The sequence below is a fragment of the Balaenoptera borealis genome (assembly GCF_965194805.1).
Source record: "Balaenoptera borealis genome assembly, chromosome: 14".
In the NCBI taxonomy this organism is placed as follows: domain Eukaryota; kingdom Metazoa; phylum Chordata; class Mammalia; order Artiodactyla; family Balaenopteridae; genus Balaenoptera; species Balaenoptera borealis.
This window is the reverse complement of record NC_138875.1, coordinates 8,206,529-8,226,039: the sequence shown is the minus strand read 5'-3', so window position 1 is coordinate 8,226,039 and position 19,511 is coordinate 8,206,529. Positions and strand designations below refer to the sequence as shown.

The 19,511-nt window shown below is 35.5% G+C and overlaps 1 protein-coding gene across 1 annotated transcript in view; it reads left to right on the top strand.

The window, feature by feature from the left end:
* Positions 1 to 19,511, top strand: part of CCDC102B (coiled-coil domain containing 102B) — a 229,421-nt gene that overhangs the window by 59,862 nt on the left and 150,048 nt on the right.

The window sequence follows — 19,511 nt, the reverse complement described above, 5'->3', positions numbered from 1 at the left end:
ATTAATATTCATTATTTAAATAATATTCATTGTGTGTATTTTGTGTACTAAAGCACTATGCTAGGTAAGTATGTGGGATAGAATAATGAGCAAAGCAAATTAAAGAAAAATACTGAGCAAAAATAATGACAAGCTAAATGCTCTCCAATGAGTTAGCATTTAGTTCATCTGTGTGCTATATACATACATATATATATACACACATACAAACTGTACATGTGTTGACAGCTGTCGAAAGAAGCTGCATATCGAAATCAGTTATGTAATCATGCCTTAATCTAAAGCACTCCTCCATCAGTTGTTTAAAAAGTGGGAAGCAGTATTCCTCTTTGTTTATGAAATTCCATACAAATGTTGTTTCAGCTTTGTTTCCAGCAAGTGATAAAGTGTAGAGTCATTGACTCAAGTTTGCTGAAATCCCATGAGGGAATATTCAAGAACCTTAGCTGCCAGCACTTGCCTTATTTATGGGTCACATGCAGGCATCCTGATGTCCATAGAGCATAGTAATCATCATGCAGAGGTTCAGAACTAGTCGACTATGTCAACCCTGTGGACCACTGAGATTTGAAAAGAGGGAGGGACTTCCCTGGCAGCCCAGTGGTTAAGACTCTATGCTTCCATTGCAGGAGACACGGGTTGGATCCCTGGTTGAAGAACTAAGATCCTGCATGCCGCGTGGCACAGCCAAAAAAATAAATAAATAAAATAAAAATAAAAGAATATTTTCCCAAAAAAGGTGGGGCGGGGGGGAACTTCCCTGGCAGTCCAGTGGTTAAGACTCCACGCTTACACTGCAGGGACATGGGTTTGATCCCTGGTCGGGGAACTATGATCCTGCATGGCCCACAGCACAGGCCAAAAAAAAAGAAGCTGTTCCTCAGCTTTAGGAAACTGTTGAGTATTGCTCAAAGGGAGCTGCTTCCCCTCTCCTTTCACCTTATGTTCTCTCCATCCCACAGCTAGAATTGAAAAATTACCTCTACAATGAAAACATACAAGAAACAAAGTCAGTAAATGAAAAGAGGGAGAGAGTTTCCTAGTACCCTTAAACAAATATCTCCTGCCTAAAAATCATTTATTAACAAAAGATAATTTCAGTGAGAACCACAGAAGGTTAGTTTGGGAACATTTCTCAATGAGGGGTAATTTAAACAAAGCTAACAAGCTAGATAAAGTTTATTTCTGCTTTATAGATTCATGTTATATTGTCAGAGTGTTTTTGTTTCCAGCTTAAACTGTGGGCATGTATGTAGTGTATGCGTGTACACACACATGCATTTGTGATGGATTCATCACATTTATATTCACAGGTACCTAACTGAACGTGGTCTCTGGGTGTGAGCACTGACAGTAAATTAATGTTCTACAGGAATAATATCTCATAACACAAAAACCGTGTTATGCTTAGAGTATAGGTGTGTTTGTCTTATAATATAACGAGTTTTAAATTTGATTGAGAAAACTAATATTTAAGATAGAACTGCTCTTCAATTTAATTAAAATCATGCATTTACAATCTCTTGCCACTAATGGGCAGTGCAGACTTGATAACATCAATTTAACATTTCCGAAGCAGCTGTTTTTGAAAAAAGTCATGGTTTTCAGTTGGTTTACAAAACGATACGTATATTTTAAAATGTTTAATGTTTTCTATTCAAAGATGATATTTTGGGGTATCAGATTGGAAAATGTCTACTTTACATTGCTTAAGAAAGCTTTATAGATGAGAAAAAATAAAATCAACATAGCATTTTACAGTGTAAATTAGGTCTATATTTTGACACCCATACAGAAGTATATATTAATACATATGTGACCCTTCTACTAGATAAAATGATAGGGCTTTTGGAACAAAGGAAACTTCAAAATTGTTACGGAAAATTTGTTTAAATATTTAAACTTTTGAATGCATGTTTCAGTTAGATGAACTACAACTTTGAACAATGAAGAAAAGTGACAATGAATGAAAGAAAGAGTTTTATTGTAGATGATGGAAAGTTAATTTAACAGAGATTTTTAAAATATTGTTTGAATTATTTATATGGGATTATTTTTTTAAAATATTTCTTTCCACTTCCTAAAGGGGGTTTATGATATTCATAGAGCCTTTGGAAGTCATGTGGCATACACATATATTTAAGTTATTTTTATAAAACATTATGGAATGTTTAAAAAAATTTTTAGACAATAAATAAAAATACTTAGTCACATGTAATTTTTATATATTCTTTGTTTAATTGTTTTATTATAGATTATAAGAGAACAATAATCTTATGGTACATTTAGAAAGGTCATTGTACAGTAATTAAAGTGTAAAATATTTTAAATTCCCATAAGTTGATTGACAATCAGAAAAAGTTATTATGATACATCCTCTGGACCTTCATATGAATTCTCCTTTCTTATTCCACTTCTCAACAATTCTGATAAATGACCTTTTCTTTCACTGTAGCTCTTCATCTACGAAAATTTTTGAATACCGTGTAATTCTTTTTTAGATACATGAAACTTACAAACAAATACATGCCTGGCTAAAAACTGGCTGCTGGAAAATTTAGCAATTTTTAGAGCTGGAAACAGATGTGCTTAATAGACCAGAATTTTTAAAAATGTATTTGGAAGTCTGGTGTGCTTTAGAGGGAAATCTTTCTTAAATTACTGACATTTAGAGAAGAGTAAATATGAGAATTTAATTGTAAAATCGAATAGGTATTTAAAATGCAACCAAGACGATGAGTAGCAGAGTTGGTTATATTCAAAATGCTGTTCCCATGCTGAATTTAATACTTAGTCAGCTTTTCCTCTGCACGTCTGTAAATATTGATTTGGAATTAGATTATGAATTACAAGAGTGCTGTAATGACAATTTTTATGAAATCTCATGATCTAGAGAATCAAATATTCAGATAAGTAACACTGAATACAAATAAGTATGGTACCTTGCTTTAACAATAAATGACTGATTCTTTTCATAATGGAAGATTTTTTTTACCATATGTGGAGAAAACTGCTAGCATTTTAAAATTGGTCTCAAGCTAAAAAACTGAAATTGTAACTTTTTAATCTTTCTTTGAAACTTTTGTGTTTTCACCTGGTATCTTTTTAAGGATTTTATTTAGAAATCTTTTAACTTTTTGTGATAATAGCAACATTTCTAGTAGTTTATAATTTACAGTGTTCCTTTACAAATATTTTATAAATATTTTATAAATATTTGTATTAAGTACTTAGGGAGACACAGGCTTCATGGCGCCTCTTTATGGTACTCATAGCTGACATTGAAGCCTTATCTGAAACACCTCAAAACACCTTTCTCATTTGAGGGAAATAGAAGGTTAGAATTATGAGTTATCTGTAGCTAAAATTCTATACTGATACCTTCACTTTAAAAAAGGTTGTGTCATGTGGGAGCTACTCTGCCCACATAAGAGAGGATCCTTGAAGATACTTACTTGAAATAGGTATATGGTAGAGTATGAGTACAGTTGTTAGCTCAAAGCTAATTTCAAAGCTGTCTCATATTGCTATTTTTGTGGCTTAAAGGAAACACTCCCTGGAAATGACCCAGAACATTAATGTATCTTGTCAATTCTAACTCCACACTGTAGCTCCCACCCTTCCCTCACCCAGGCGGAGCCATCCTGTCTCCTACTCTGCCCTCTCCTCTAGGTCCCTTGCCCAGCACTGTGGACCTATTCACTTGTCCACCCAGCAAGCAGGGTGATAGTTCTCGAAACGTAAACGGGATCATAAAAACACTTCAGTGACTTCCCGCAATCCAGGTCCAGCTGGCTAAGCCACCTGATGTTGACAGTTTAGTGGGTGCCCGATAATAATACCCCTCTTTCCACCCCAACTGCTCTAAAAGGCAATGCCCCAAATTCCAGCAGACAGTACCCAGCAGTGAGCTATTTTTGACGCATATACATTCCCTACCTGTGTTTGGGGTCCAGCCTTCTCCTTCTGTCAGTGACTCAGCTGTGCCCTGAGCTCTCAGAGGTCATGTAGCTGGACACTCTGCATCAGACCAGAGATTAGACACAGGAGAGAATGGGGGTGGGGGTCACGTGAGGACGGTTTGTATGGACCCGGCCAGGAGTGCTGTACCTTGTTTCACTTATTCACAGGCGAGTACTCATTGCCATATGTGTGTGTGTGTGTGTGTGTGTGTTTGTGGTTATGTTTATATTTTCTGTTTCAGGCTGTTTTTTTTTTCTTTCATTGAAACAGTCACACAACAACCCTTTCACCTCCCATCCACCATTCACATCTTGCCATTAACTTCAGTTTACATGTCACTTTATAAAAAGGAATGATATTATAATTTTTTTTAAAAAAGGAATGGTTTTATTCCCGAAAAAACTTCCTTTACTATTTTCCCTTAGAGAAATGTACAAGATTTTTAAAAGACCTTATCGACTGCAATTATTTTTTTGTTTACTTTCTGTTTGCCTTTCCCACTGAACTCTGAATTTCATGATAATATATGTCACGTCTGCTTTATTCATTTCCCTCTATGCAGCGCTGATCAAACATGGTTATGATTTGTGATGACCAAAGCTTTTTTATCTAGCTCTATATGCTTGTATTCCTGAATGGTGGCTATGGCTATAGTGTAAGGAGAGTAGTTGAGATCCTAGTTTTGTCTTTTTTTTGTTGTTGTTTTGCTAGTTATTTCTTTTTAATATTTTTTCATGGAAGGGCATTTGATTTTAAATAAAGCAGTGTGTACATGTCAAGTCTTTTATTACCTGGTGAGGTTACTGCTCTACATCCCTGAAGATTTTAGATTTTCCAGGGTGCCGGAGTGAACTTTTGCCCCTAATATCCTATCCATCATGAAAATCTGTTTAGCTTGCTCTTTGCCAGGTACAAATTAGCTTATCAGGACAAAGAGTGAGGCTGATAAAATACCATATTAGAATTCTATAAATGTATAAGAACAATGAAGCCTATGGGACACCACTTTGCTCATACAAGTGCCTTCAAGACCTTTTTAAACAAACGTAATTAAGAATAATGTAAGCACTAAATTACATAAGTCAGAATTAATTGAACTACTAGTGGATAATTCAGAGACATCACCAAGGTAACCCTCAGAACACCGAGATGACTTCCTTAACTCTAAGGCTATTGTAAGTATTACGAAAGAAAATTAGGCTCTTCAGAATCTACTTTACTTGTAGAAACATAAGATGATAAAGGAAAAGATAGGTTGAAATCAGATGTTTTAGCATCTGTTTAAGTTAACCAACACTATTTTAAAATTTAAAATACAGTACAAAGGAGTCAGCTGATATTTAATTAATCTATACAAATTAATAGTTTGAGAATGATGTTAAAAGTCAGTTGAAAAGAAGTAAAAGATAAGGTCCCTAAGGGAGTGACACAGTGACAATGGCCTCACATAGAGAGGAACATTCAGTCTGCAAAACATCTTTATTTTCTATTCCAGCTGACAGGACACTTTCCAGCGATACATGCATGCCTCATAAATCCAAAGATTCTGATTTTATCTTTTCCTATAAGAAATTCCTATGCAGGGACATTCAGTTAAGACCATTCTGGAGATAAGGATCTTCCTTTTAGTAAATAGCATGAGGATTTTTACCTGCAGGAGCAGTTTTCATGTTGAAAAGGAGATTGGATCAAGGCACCCTGCTCATCTTAGCCCTGCCGTGTACTGACACCAAAGGTGTTGATTGTATACACCTGAGTGAAAGAATCAGCTATAAAACAGGAATGTATAGCATGCCATTTAAAAATTCTCTATGATATAAAAGATCTGGAACAATAAATTTAAAATTGTTCATTCTTTTCACATACATTATGTATCATTTTGTAACTCTATAAACGTCCCTTTTTATTTTTTCAAATATATAGTTTAAAGACAAGGACACTGGAGTTAGGAGTGCATGATTGCGGGGGGTTTAGAGGGTGACATTTTTTTTTTGGTGATGGGGTGTTCCAAGTGTTTCTAATGATTTTGTTTAGCTTTACTGAGGTATAAATGATATACAAAAAATTGAGCACAGTGTATGCATTTTGATGAGTTTGGACATATGCATACATCTATGGTACTACCATCACACCGAGGCACTAAACTTACACATCAACTCCAGCATTTTTCTTGTGTTCTTATGTGTATATGTGTGTGTGTGCTTGTTTGTGGTAAGAACACTTCACATGAGATCTATCCTCTTAATATTTTGGGTTGGCTAAAAAACTCGTTTGTTTTTTTTTTTTTCCATAAGCTGGCTCTAGTAGTGCTTAGTTGTCTTTAACTTCATTCGAAACAATTTTGTTAGATTGTACTGAGACAGCTGTCGTATCAGAGTTCATTTTAAAAAAAAACTAATCAAAACTGGTGAATGTTTGTGTAGCCATTTTAATATTGAAGATGGAAGAAAACAGCAATATTTTTGGCATATTATGCTTCATTATTTCAAGAAAGGTAAAAACACAACTGATATGCAAAAATCGATTTGTGCAGTGTATGGAGAAGGTGCTGTGATCGAATGTGTCAAAAGTGGTTTGTGAAGTTTCATGCTGGAGATTTCTCACTGGATGATGCTCCGCGGTCCAGTAGACCAGTTGAAGTTGATGGTGATCAAATCGAGACATTAATTGAGAACAGTCAACGTTATACCACGCAGAGATAGCCAACATACTAAAAATATCCAAGTCAAGTTTTGAAAATCATGTGCACCAGCTATTGGTGCAAATGGTTATTTTAATTGCTTTGATGTTTGGGTTCTACATAAGTTAAGTGAAAAAAACCTTCTTGACCGTATTTCCGCATGCAATCCTCTACCAAAATGTAATGAAAAAGTTCTGTTTTTAAAACAAATTGTGATGGGCGATGAAAAGTGGATACTGTACAACAATGTGGAATGGAAGAGATCGTGGGGCAAGTGAAATGAACCACCACCAACCACACCAAAGGCCGGTCTTCATCCAAAGAAGGTGATGTTGTGTATATGGTGGAATTGGAAGGGAGTTCTCTATTATGAGCTCCTTCTGGAAAATCAAATGATTAATTCCAACAAGTACTGCTGGCAGTTAGACCAACTGAAAGCAGCACTCGATGAAAAGCATCCAGAATTAGTCAACAGAAAATGCGTAATCTTCCATCAGAATAATGCAAGACTGTGTGTTTCTTTGATGACCAGGCAAAAACTGTCACAGCTTGACTGGGAAGTTCTGATTCATCCGCCGTATTCACCACACATTGCACCTTTGGATTTCCATTTATTTCGGTCTTTACAAAATTCTCTTAATATAAAACATTTCAATTCCCTGGAAGACTGTAAAAGGCACCTAGAACAGTTCTTTGCTCAAAATGATAAAAAGTTTTGGGAAGATGGAATTATGAAGTTGCCTGAAAAATGGCAGAAGGTAGTGGAAGAAAAGGGTGAATATGTTGTTCAATAAAGTTCTTGGTGAAAATGAAAAATATGTCTTTTATTTTTACTTAAAAACCAAAGGAACTTTTTGGCCGACCCAATATTTTAAAGGACACAATACCATATTGTTAACTAAAGTACTATGTTGTACAACAGATCTCTAAAACTTATTCATCTCGCACAACAGAAACTTTGTATTCATTTAAAAACAACTCCCCATTTTGCCCTCCCCCTGCCCCCAGCCCCTGGTAACGACCATTCTATTCTCTGCTTGTGTAAATTTGACTATTTTAGAAATACCTCATATAAGTGGCATCATGCCATATTTGTCTTTCTGTTACTGATTTATTTCACTTAGCATAATTTCCTCTAGGTTCATCCATGTTGTTGCAAGTGGCAGGATTTCCTTACTTTTAAGGCTGAATAATATTCCATTGTACGTATATACCTCATTTTCTGTATTCATTCATCTGTCAATGGACATTTGGGTTGTTCCCATATCTTGGCTGTTGTGAAAAATGATGCAGTAAATGTGAGGATGCAGGTATCTCTTAGAGATCCTGATTTCAATTATTTTGGTTATATACCCAGAAGTGGGATTGCTGGATCACATGGTACTTATATTTTTAATTTTTGGAGGAACCTCTATACTGCTCTCCAAAGTGGAGATTTCCCATATACCTCCTGTCCCTACACATACAAGCCTTTCCAGTTGTCAACATCACTCAACAGAATGGTACATTTTTTACCAAGGATGAATCTACGCTGACACATCATAATCACCCAAAGTCCACCATTTACCTTAGAGTTCGTTCAGTGTGAATGTACCTTAGGGTACATTCTATGCGTTTAGACAAATGTATAATGATATATTTCCGCCATTATGGTATCATACGTAGTGTTGGTTTTTTTTAAAATTATTTATTTATTTATTTATGGCTGTGTTGGGTCTTCGTTTCTGTGTGAGGGCTTTCTCTAGTTGCGGCAAGTGGCGGCCACTCTTTATCGCGGTGCGCGGGCCGCTCACTATCGCGGCCTCTCTTGCTGTGGAGCACAGGCTCCAGACGCGCAGGCTCAGTAATTGTGGCTCACGGGCCTAGTTGCTCCATGGCATGTGGGATCTTCCCAGACCCGGGCTCGAACCCGTGTCCCCTGCATTGGCAGGCAGATTCTCAACCACTGCGCCACCAGGGAAGCCCCATATGTAGTGTTTTTACTGTCCCCCAAATCCTCTGTGTTCCACATATTCATCCTTCTTTGCCCCACCTCCTTCAACACCTGGCAACCACTGATATTTTCTTGTCTCCATAGATTTGCCTTTTCAGAATGTCATATAGTTGGAATCATACAGTACATAACTTCTTAAGATTGACTTCTTTCACTTAGTGATATGCTTTCCTCCATGTCTTTTCACAACTTGATAGCTCCTTTCTTTTTAGTGCTAAGTAATATTCCATTGAATGGATGTACCACAGTTTATCCAGCTACCTGCTGAGGGACATCTTGGTTGCTTTCAAGTTTTAGCAGTTATGGATAAGGCTGCTGTGAACTTCTATGTGCAGGGCTTTATGTGGTTTTCAGTCTCTTTTCATTTAATTATTACCCCCTGGTGAAATGAGTTCCTGTCTTAGATTATTTTATGGGTCACTGACCACCTTCTAGACAGCAGCATTTGAATGAGGCATCCTCGGGATTGTGTCCAGGATCACATCTCAAAGTATGGCAAGTTATGTGGGAGGGACTGAGTGTAGCTGCTCTGATGAGAAAGGGCTATGGATGTGGTGGAGACTCAAGGCATCACTGTCTCCTCTTCAGGGCTGTGGTGCATCCTAATTAGTACCAGAAGCTTTAAAGAGAGTTAAGAAATCATAAAGACAGAAGGCTCCTTTAGCTAGTATTTTTATAGGTATCATATGGGAGAACTGAAAAGGCACAGGTGACACACAAGAACAGAGTATTCTTTGAAATGCACTTTAGAATGTGTATCACTTGAGGAAATTTTCCTTTGTAATATAGTTCTGAGGTTACGATCAAAGCCGGTCGAAGATATAATTCTATATTCACATTAAATGTCTTCTGATATATACAAAATGAGTTGCTGATGAAATCTCATGAGAGTTCTCACATGGATAATCTGGATATTATGAAAAATGGTAAATAATCTTTTAATGCAATTGTACTGAATTAGCAGAATCCATTAGATTCAACTGAAAATAATTTTTAAAAATATATCTGTCCAGCTGTCTCTTGAAAGATTTTGATTTAATTGGTTAGGCATACCAATTACATATCTGTATTTTTAGAAGTTCGTTAACCTGGTGTGCACCTTAAATTGATATCTGCTGCTCTAAAACATCACCTGGGGAGGGGAGCGGGGACTGTGGAAATCTCCAAAACCAGTTGTGACCATTTTATGTTAAAGATTGACTTGACTTGGCCACCACCAAGTGCCCAGATATCTGGTCAAACATTATTCTGGGTGTGTCTGTGAGGGTGTTTTGGCATGAGATTAGCATTTGAATGAGTAGACTGAGTAAAGCACATTGCCCTTCCTAATGTGAGTGGGCCTCATCTAATCAACTGAAGGCCTGAATAAACAAAAAGTCCAACTCTCGTGCAGGTAAGAGGGAATTCATTCTGCCCGACTGTCTCTGACCTGGGGCATCAGTTTTGCCCTGGTTTTGGACTTGAACTGAAACATCAGCTTTTTCCTGGATCTGGAACCTGTTGACTCAAGTGGGAGCTCTACCATGAGCCCTTCCGGTTCTCAGGTCTTTTAACTTGGACTGGAGCTTTCACCACTGGCACTCCTTGGTCTCCAGCTTGCCAACTATAGATCTTGGGAATATGTGTGTGTGTGTGTATATATATATATATGTGTGTGTGTGTGTGTGTGTATGTCTTAGTCTGTTTCTCTAAAGAACCTTAATACACCAACCTTACTGAAAAAGTCATAACTTGAACATATCTGCTCTCTGCAAGTCCTCATTTATCTCCACTCAATGATTTTTCTCTCTTTTGCCAGTTGTAAAGTTGGCATTGGAAGCACTAAATGTACTCCTAGTTAGTAACATCAATTATAAAGTGAAATATATACTTTATATATTTTATGATTTCTTTGGCCTATTTTCCATTGTTCTGACTTTTTTTTCACTATTTAGATGGCTTTAGCTGATTCTAGACATTGCATTGTTTACACAAAAAAGCATAAAATCCCAAAGAAGAAAAGTGATTTTATCAACTATTTGGTTGTGGGAAAGATTTGTCCAGGTCAGGCTCCAGTCTCCAATGATTTCAAAACGCCATATGTTAAGGGAGAGTAAGAATGTATTAACAAATTTCAAGTCACCAAATTAGTGAAAAATCATGTAAAATGGAATGTTTCCAAGAATAACTTAATTACATTACCAACAGCATCATATGCATAAGTTCAGGTGCCATTTTAATATTGACAGAGAGAGTTTGTGTGAAATGTTCAAATTCATTTTGAATTACCTTCTCAATGTTTAATTATGAAATACATAGAGAAGTGGGTGATGAGGCTTTTTGATTCTTCATAAAATAAGGGTGCCAATGAGACAAATTAAGAGGTTTTGAAAACTCGTATTGTGTTTCAGATAGTTTGATTAAGTATGCTTCTAACAGAAGCTCTTTGTGATTTTAAAATTAAATCAGAAGGTGTAATTGCTATAAATCTTTTGACTAAAATAATCTTTGCTTTTTACATATTTTAATAGATTTATTGAGATATAATTCACTTACCATACAATTGATTGTAAAACATATAATTTGGTGTTTTTTTAATATATTCACAGAGTTGTACAACTGTCACCATAATCGACTTTAGAACATTTCATCAGTCCAGAAAGAAACCCTAGATCCATTAGCAGTGACTTCTTATTTCCCTCCAATCCCCACAGCTTTAGTTAATTACTAATCTAATTTAATACTGTAGATTTACCTATGCTGGGCATTTCATATAAATGGAAATTTATGACTGGCTTCTTTCAACTTACATAGGTTTTTGAATAGAGTTTCTATAATCTGCCTTCCTACCAATTCTTCCTGTTACAACTCAAGAACATAAACATGTTGATTTTTTTTTATGGCAACCTCATGTAGAAAAAAATATTGGGAGGCATAAGTTTCTGTTTCCCATAAGAAAATATATTAACATTTAGCTGTTTTATTCATGTCTGAAGCAAGAGGTAAACATTTTAAAATTATATTACTTTTCTTAAATGAAAACTTTGATTTTGACAGAAGTACAGGTCATCAAGAGACCAAGACTAAGTAGGAAAACAAAGAAAAACATTTGACACATCTGATGAAGGACCATTATCCAAAGTATACAAAGAACACTTAAAGCTCAACAATAAGAAGATAAACAATTGGATTAAAGAATGGGCCAGACTTGAACAGACACTCCACCAAAGATGTGCAGATGGAGAATAAACATATCAAAAGATGCTCACACATCCTATGTCATCAGGAAAATGCAAACTAAAACAACAGTGAAATACCACTACATACCTATGAGAGTGTCCAAAATCCAGAACACTTGACACCAAATGCTGGCTAGGATGTGGAGCAACAGGAATTCTCATTCATTGCTGGTGAGAATGCAAAATGATACAGCCACTTTGGAAGACAGTGTGATAACTGTAGTTAATAATATTGTATTGAGTTACTACATAGTAACTCAAAAGTTACTATGAGAGTAGAGCTTTAATGTTTTCACCATAACAACAACAACAAAATGGTAATTATGTGAAGTGAAGGATGTGTTAACTAACCTTATTATTGTAAACATTTCACAATATGTAGGTGTATCACATCATCACACTGTACACCTTCAACTTACACAATGTTACATGTCAATTATGTCTCAGTAAACTGGAAAAATATACAAAAAATATTTTAAGGCACATTTGATAGTTATAAATGGAAAAAAAGAAGACTTTCTTCATTGCTGGCTTTGAGCAATTTGATTTTAATGTGTGTTGCTGTGATCTCTGTATATATCTTTGTTCTTGGGGGTGTGTTGAATTTCTTGGATCTGTGTGTTCACACTTTTTTATTAAATTTGGAAAATTTCTCGTCATTATGTTTTTTAAATATTTGTCTTCATCCCTTCATCAGGGACGCCAATTATAAGTACGTTAAGACTCTTGAAGTTGTCCCACTGTTTGCTAATTGACTCCCAGTGTAGTCCTACTGGGGTGAGCGAATGGTGAGTACTGGAAGGCTTGGAAGGGGAAGTTTGGTCAGTGACATATACCAAGCACCTTGGTTGTTCCTGAGTTTTCAAATGTTCTTCGCTATGATTAAGTTATCACTGTTTGCTAACTGCCTTCCCATAGAGACCAGGCAATAGAGGTGCTATCTCCTTCAATGTTTACATTTCAAAGAGATAGTTCCCAGGTCCTAGAGAAGGACCTCCCTGGGTTATAAAGCTGGCAAGAGGCTCGCAGATTTATGCCTCAAAGGGGCAGAGAAAGAATTTACTATTACAAGTTGTTGTTGTTGTTTTCAAAATAAACACTCTAAGACAATGAAAGCCAAGAACCTGTAGTCACAAATAAACCCCTCTAATTTTAGTCAGACTGAGGGGAACATTAAGCCCTCTTGGTCACTTCTAATTCTATCATCTTTGTTCTTTCGGGCCAGTTTCAATTGATGAATTTTTCTCCTCATTATGGGTCATGCATTCCTATTTGTTTGCATGACATGAAATTTTTGACTGGACTTCTGTAATTAGCAATTTTATCTTGTTGGGTGGCACTGAATATTTTCATTTTTTAAAATTATTTTTAAGCTTTGTTCAGAGATGTAGTTTTATTACTTGGAGATAATTTAATCTTTTTTGTCTTGAAGCCTTTAAGCCTTGTTAGATAAGACCAGAGCAGCATTTAGTCTAAGGCTATATTTCCTACTGAGTGTGGAGGCAAAACCATTCTGAGTCCTTTTTGTAATGGAAATGTGAATTATGAGGTCTTCCATTTTGGCAGCTGGGAATAGGAATTATTACTGGCCTTATGTGAGTCCTAGGCGGTGTTTCTTTTAATTCTCTTGGGGGTTAGTTTTCTTACAAGTATGTTCAGATCACCACCCTGGTGAGTACTCTGCAGACCTCCAGGGTTCCCCTCTGCTCCGTTCTCTCCGCTGTGGTACCTTTGCCTCAGCTACCCCTCATCCCATCACTCCCAGCTCCACCCAAACTCGGGGGGACCAACAGCTTCTTCCTTGCTTCCCCTCCCTCCCCTGTGAACTGAAACTCCTTCCAGGTAATAAACTGGCTATTTTTAGGGCGCTTTTTGTTTTCTCAGGGATTGCCTGATAATCAATGTCTTTACAACAATTGTTTCTTCCATTTTTCTTGCTTTTTAGTGGTTTCAGGTTGGCAAATTTAGCTTCTTTGACTCCATCTTGTTTAGCAGTCAGTATCGTTTTGATTATGTATTAGAAATATGTTTTTTTTTAATCTTGTTTCCCTTTAAATATTATTTTTTGCAAAAGCAGTCAATTTTTATACAGAATATGGGTTTATATATGTTTTGTGAATGTTTTGATAAGTCATGATAACCTGTTTTAAAATAACACATATTTTTATTCAAGATATTTTATTTTTTACTGAATTAAAAGAACAAAGGTCATTACCCTTTTTTGTGTAACATTTTATTTTTTACATGGTTTCTAAGCTGTTAATCACCCTTCATTTTACTAATTTATCAAGAGATAAATATTCACATGAAGCACAGACATTTTAATTGGATATATCTTTTTAAGTGTGTTTTAATATGTAGGTTTTTCTTTATATTTCTTTTTCCTTTTTTCCTTCTTATAATTTATTTAAAAAGCCAAGTCATTTGTCCTGTGAAGTTTTATTTTGGATTTTAGAGATTGCATCCTAAGGTAGGATTTGTTACGTTTCTCTGTTCTCTATATTTCTTATAAAATGGTAGCTGGATCAATAGGTTTGACATAATTCTCTTTCAGGATGTTCTCCTAGGTGGGGTATTCTTCCCTTAAGAAGCACATGGTATTTGGGTGTCCCTGAGGTACTAGCAGACCTATGCTCATTGCCTAGAACCATCAATTAATTCGGGGCTGCAAAATTGTGATATTCTCTTATTTCTCCTTAAGCTATTAGTTGGAATATTTAAATGAAGAGAACTTCTCACATAATACTTTATGCATTTAGATATAGTCAGGATACATGAGAGATTATTTTCCCTTTCTCTACCAATTTACAAAATAATAAATTAATTCACTAGCATTCCCCAGTGTTAATCAAACTAGTATTTTTAGTATCATTATGAATTCATGAATTTAAACTTATTGAGTGTGCTTTAACATACTGCAATTATTATCCCTACTTATATTCAAAAATTCCCATATTTAGAGAGCAGAAACTTCTTAATATTGGCTACTGAGAACATTTGATGCAATCCTAGCAAACTTTTATAGTTTCCTTACTTTGTGGTATGACAAAATATACTAGATATACCAAAATATCTTTGTTTTAGGCCTGGAATAAGCCATTTCTTCAGAGCCCTGGATTCTCAGTGAGGAATAGCTCAAGACCACAATCTGTGTGTAGTAATGTGCTGAGATGGTCATTATTTCCAGGCCATTTCAGTGGAAAGAACTGGTAAATTTATAAATATGTTGAATCTTCTTTATCATTCTCCTCTGTTCATCACAGTTTGTTCATTACTTTTGGTTATTTAGCATCTTATTTCTTTTTACCTTGTCTCTTATGGCAGCATCTGTTGCACTTTTTTGCTCTTGTGTTCCTTTTAGCTTATTCGGAAGTGATTTTTATTTCTAATTCTTTCCTGAATATTATTACATTTCTGAATATTTAAAATTCTTGGTTACATTGCTCTTTCATGTTATTTATAATTTTATTGATGTTTTTGTCACATCGAAAAATTTGATTCTTCTTTTTCTCTAGTGGGCATGTATTTCTAGAATGTTCTCACTATTTATACCATATTCTCATTGTATTTAAGATTATTCTATTCCTCATTCTTTTGTCCTTATATAACACTACATGTGATTCAACTATGACCCTCTTTTGTTGCTCATTCTTAAATGGATTTAGTTTTTTTTGGTACATTGAAGGGAAAGTGGGTGAATAAAGAAATGTTTGCTAGCTTCACTGCTTTATAACTCATTACTCTTAATATTTGTGCAATGTGCCCCAAATTATGGCTTTGTCCTCTCCAAAACCTCCTGGCCCTGTTCTCCAGCGGACTTCTACACGGATCCCTTCTCTGCCTTTATTGCCACTGTTCCTCTCAATGTGGATTCTGTTCTCGGCATTACCCTCTGAGGGGAGGGGTATTTTTAAAAGAAGTCTTGTCTGCTTTTTTTAAGAGTATATAGGGTAGAGACTGCTCCAGTTCTTCAGACTTTACAATGGCCCTCTTGCATAAGCTCCCAAATTAGAAATTGTGAAACTCCCCTAGTTTCATCTACTGTTTTCACGTTGACCTGACACACTTCCCAGGTATTGTATATTGTCAGTTTGGGGTTCTCCTGTTCTCAGATCATGATGATTCCCTTTAGTTTTCTCAAGCAGGTGCTGATCTCCTGCAGTTCTTGAAGCTGTGAGTGGGTTGTCTTAACCCACTTGTATCTTGGAGTTCATAGGGACAACTTGTCACCTAATTTTGCTGTAGGCATCCATAGGTTTTTTAATTTGTTATTCTCATTGCTCTGTTTTCATGGAGAGATTGCAGTCATTAAAATAATTAACACCACCAGACCACTGCCTTCTTCTCACAGTTCCCTACAGGGATAGTAATTTGGTTTTCAACCCCAGATTTCCAGCTTCCACATGGGGCCTTCAAAAATTGATCTGCCTAAGGAAGTACTTTGCAAGCGAGTTCTCTTAGCCCACATTACCCTCCACCCACTTCTCAAATGAGAGGCATATTTATCTTTCTAATCCCCAGTATTATTTTAGAATATTTTGCCAGACTGAGAAAAACTAAAGAGTGCCAGACAGAGATATTTTAAAATATTGGTATTAATAAGCCAACTAACGAATGAGTCACAAAACCTTTGGCATGTCAGGTGGTTCCTACTTTTCCTTTTCATAAGAATACTGGAATAGGACCTAATGGATTGGTCAGTTTATAGATAATAAAAAATAAATTTTGATATAAAATCAAAATGTAGCTTTGCCGTATATTTAGTAGGATATTAAAAAATAACAAAAACAATGACTGGTATAACAAAATATCTTCCATTTCTGTCAACATGTGTGATCAACTTTCTCAGTGCTCATATTTTAAAAAGAATAAATAAAACTGATGATAATTATTATTTTATTCTATCAGTAAGTAATTTCATCCATGGATACACAAACTAATTGAAAAAATGTGTCTATGTGTCTCATAAAGAGATGCATTTCCAGTAGATGATTAGTTTATATTTAGTAATTATTTATCACAATATGTGCTATCCCATCTTACTTTTAAGCAACCACGTACCCGTAATAATCGTTAAGGTAATTCAATCCAAAAGAAACTTTTTAACATTTGGAACCTGACAGTTGTAATATATATAATACACACATATTTTATATACATATTTTTATTGCACGTTGTAGAGTAAAAACATTTTCAAGTATAAACATATGTTACAGTAAGATGATGTGTAGGAGGTGGAATAGAAATAAAAATTTAAGAAATAAAATTAACAACATAATTTTTTTTGAACAGATGACAGTGAATATCACATTTCTATGGATTTTAGATACTGCATGAAGTGTGATGCAACCATTTTATTTAAAGTGTCAATATTTAAAATTCACCAGAAAGTTTACTTTTTGAATCTAAGTAAATATAATATTTTAAGACAAACTTTAAAAAGGTAGAGGATACATTAGCATGAGAGGAAAAGAGTTTAAAGACCACAAAAATCAGTTATTTAGTGCTTTTATTTTGACTTGAAGGATACAGTAAAATTTGCATTAATCATAGTTAAACATTCCTAACTGTCTTTACTACCATTCTTTAAGGTTGAGGGAGGGATTTAGGTAAAGTTTACTTAAAAGAATTTTTGGCTAAGTTTTGGAGCTATGATATAAGTGATGACATTTTGGAGGCTTCTCTGTACACTTACAGTTGATTCAAGTTATTTGAATGAACTGAACCTCGTTGTTAGCTGTCCCTGGGTCCACTGCATTTGGGTAGCCTTCTGTTGGGGCACATTTCCTTCTTACATTCCTCACCTTTCATAAGAATATGGTATCCCTACCAGAACCTGCCTAACTGTTAAACATTTGTTCTTATATTCTGAACTAGTTGATAGTCAATACTTATCCCAAAAGCCAAATTATAAATGTATGTATCAACATGAAGGCAATGGGAAGAGCCGTTAAAGTGTGTTGACCAGGGTCAATCTGATTACAATAAAACAAATAACTCAAACTTCAGTGTGAAGAAGAGATTTGGGGGGCATGGGTGATGATGAAACTGTTGTGAGTCTAACATGGTAATCCGGAAAGAAATAATCAGATGCCCTAGGCTTGGTGGGGGATGTGGAGAGATGTGGAGAGTTGAGAAATATACAAGTGAAAGAAATCATGTTGCTTGGTGATTAATTGAATGTTGAATGCATTTTCCTTCTCCTATATTATATGATTAAATAAGAAAATATTTTTATTTATGTTACACAATATTTTTATTTTCTAGACATTTTCTCCTGAAAGATTTTTCCACTCTATGCTAAATCTAAATGTATTAGAGTAAATATTTATGTGTAATGTTGCTAATTTTCCAGAAGCAAATTATGGCAGATATTTCTGAAGTCAGAGATATGATAAGTTGCCTGGTTTAATCTTTCACAAATACCGCAGTATGAAAAGAGGAATTTTAATGAGGAATTTTGGAATTATACTGTAATGCAATTTCAAAAAAAAAAACTATTGCAAGAGACTACACTTAACAGAATTTAAAATAAAGGGACATAAACTTGGAAAATGCTTTCTAATTCTGACTCATTCACTTCATCAGATACCTTCTATTTCTGTCATTTTCAATTTAACTAATGTGATATATCATTTGTGGATAACATTCATAATTCTGCTAAATTAATAATCCTTACCATCTCCCCATCTGTGGCTTTCAACTTTTCATTTGCTAAATAGATTTTTAGTTACAACTCCATTAATCTAAATCTAAAGTTGAAGAGGTAAGTGGCAAAATTAAAGGGATTTTGAGTTCAAAAAATAATTATTAAATGATCAAAATAACTCAGTTTTTTAATAGGAGGGAGTATAGTTGTTTCATTAATTTGTTAATCATTTTTTTTCTGTTATATTGTTTTAATTGCTTTAGCTGTTCAATATTTCATTTACTGTTTTTATTTTCTTTTTTGCTCTTGCCTGTCTGGAGTGTATAGGAACTGTGAGGTTAGAGGGGCTGGCTTAGAATAAGAGATAAGAATAGGAGACCAGGACTGAGGGTTATAGGACCAAGCAGCTGATAAGGACTTTGACTTATACTCTGAATGGATTGGGAAACCTCTGGAAAGATCTGAGCAGTGGAGTTACATGATTTGATTTACTTTTTTAAAAGCTTTTTTTTTTTAAATTTATAAATTTATTTATTTATTTATATTTGGCTGCGTTGGGTCTTCGTTGCTGCACGCGGGCTTTCTCTAGTTGCAGCGAGCGGGGGCTACTCTTTGTTGCGGTACACGGGCTTCTCATTGCGGTGGCTTCTATTATTGTGGAACACGGGCTCTAGGCACGCGGGCTTCAATAGTTGTGGCACGTGGGCTTCAGTAGTTGTGGCTCGTGGGCTCTAGAGCGCAGGCTCAGTAGTTGTGGCACGCAGGCTTAGTTGCTCCACGGCATGTGGGATCTTCCCGGACCAGGGCTCGAACCCGTGTCCTTTGCATTGGCAGGCGGATGCTTAACCACTGTGCCACCAGGGAAGTCCCTAAAAAGCTGTTTTTGATGGCTGTTTTGAGAAAGGGAATACAGATCCATGAGGAGAAGCAGAGAGTGTGGCAGTTATTAAAATAACTGAGATTTTGGTGGTTGATCAGGGCAGTAGTGGTGAAGGTAGAAAGTGGATG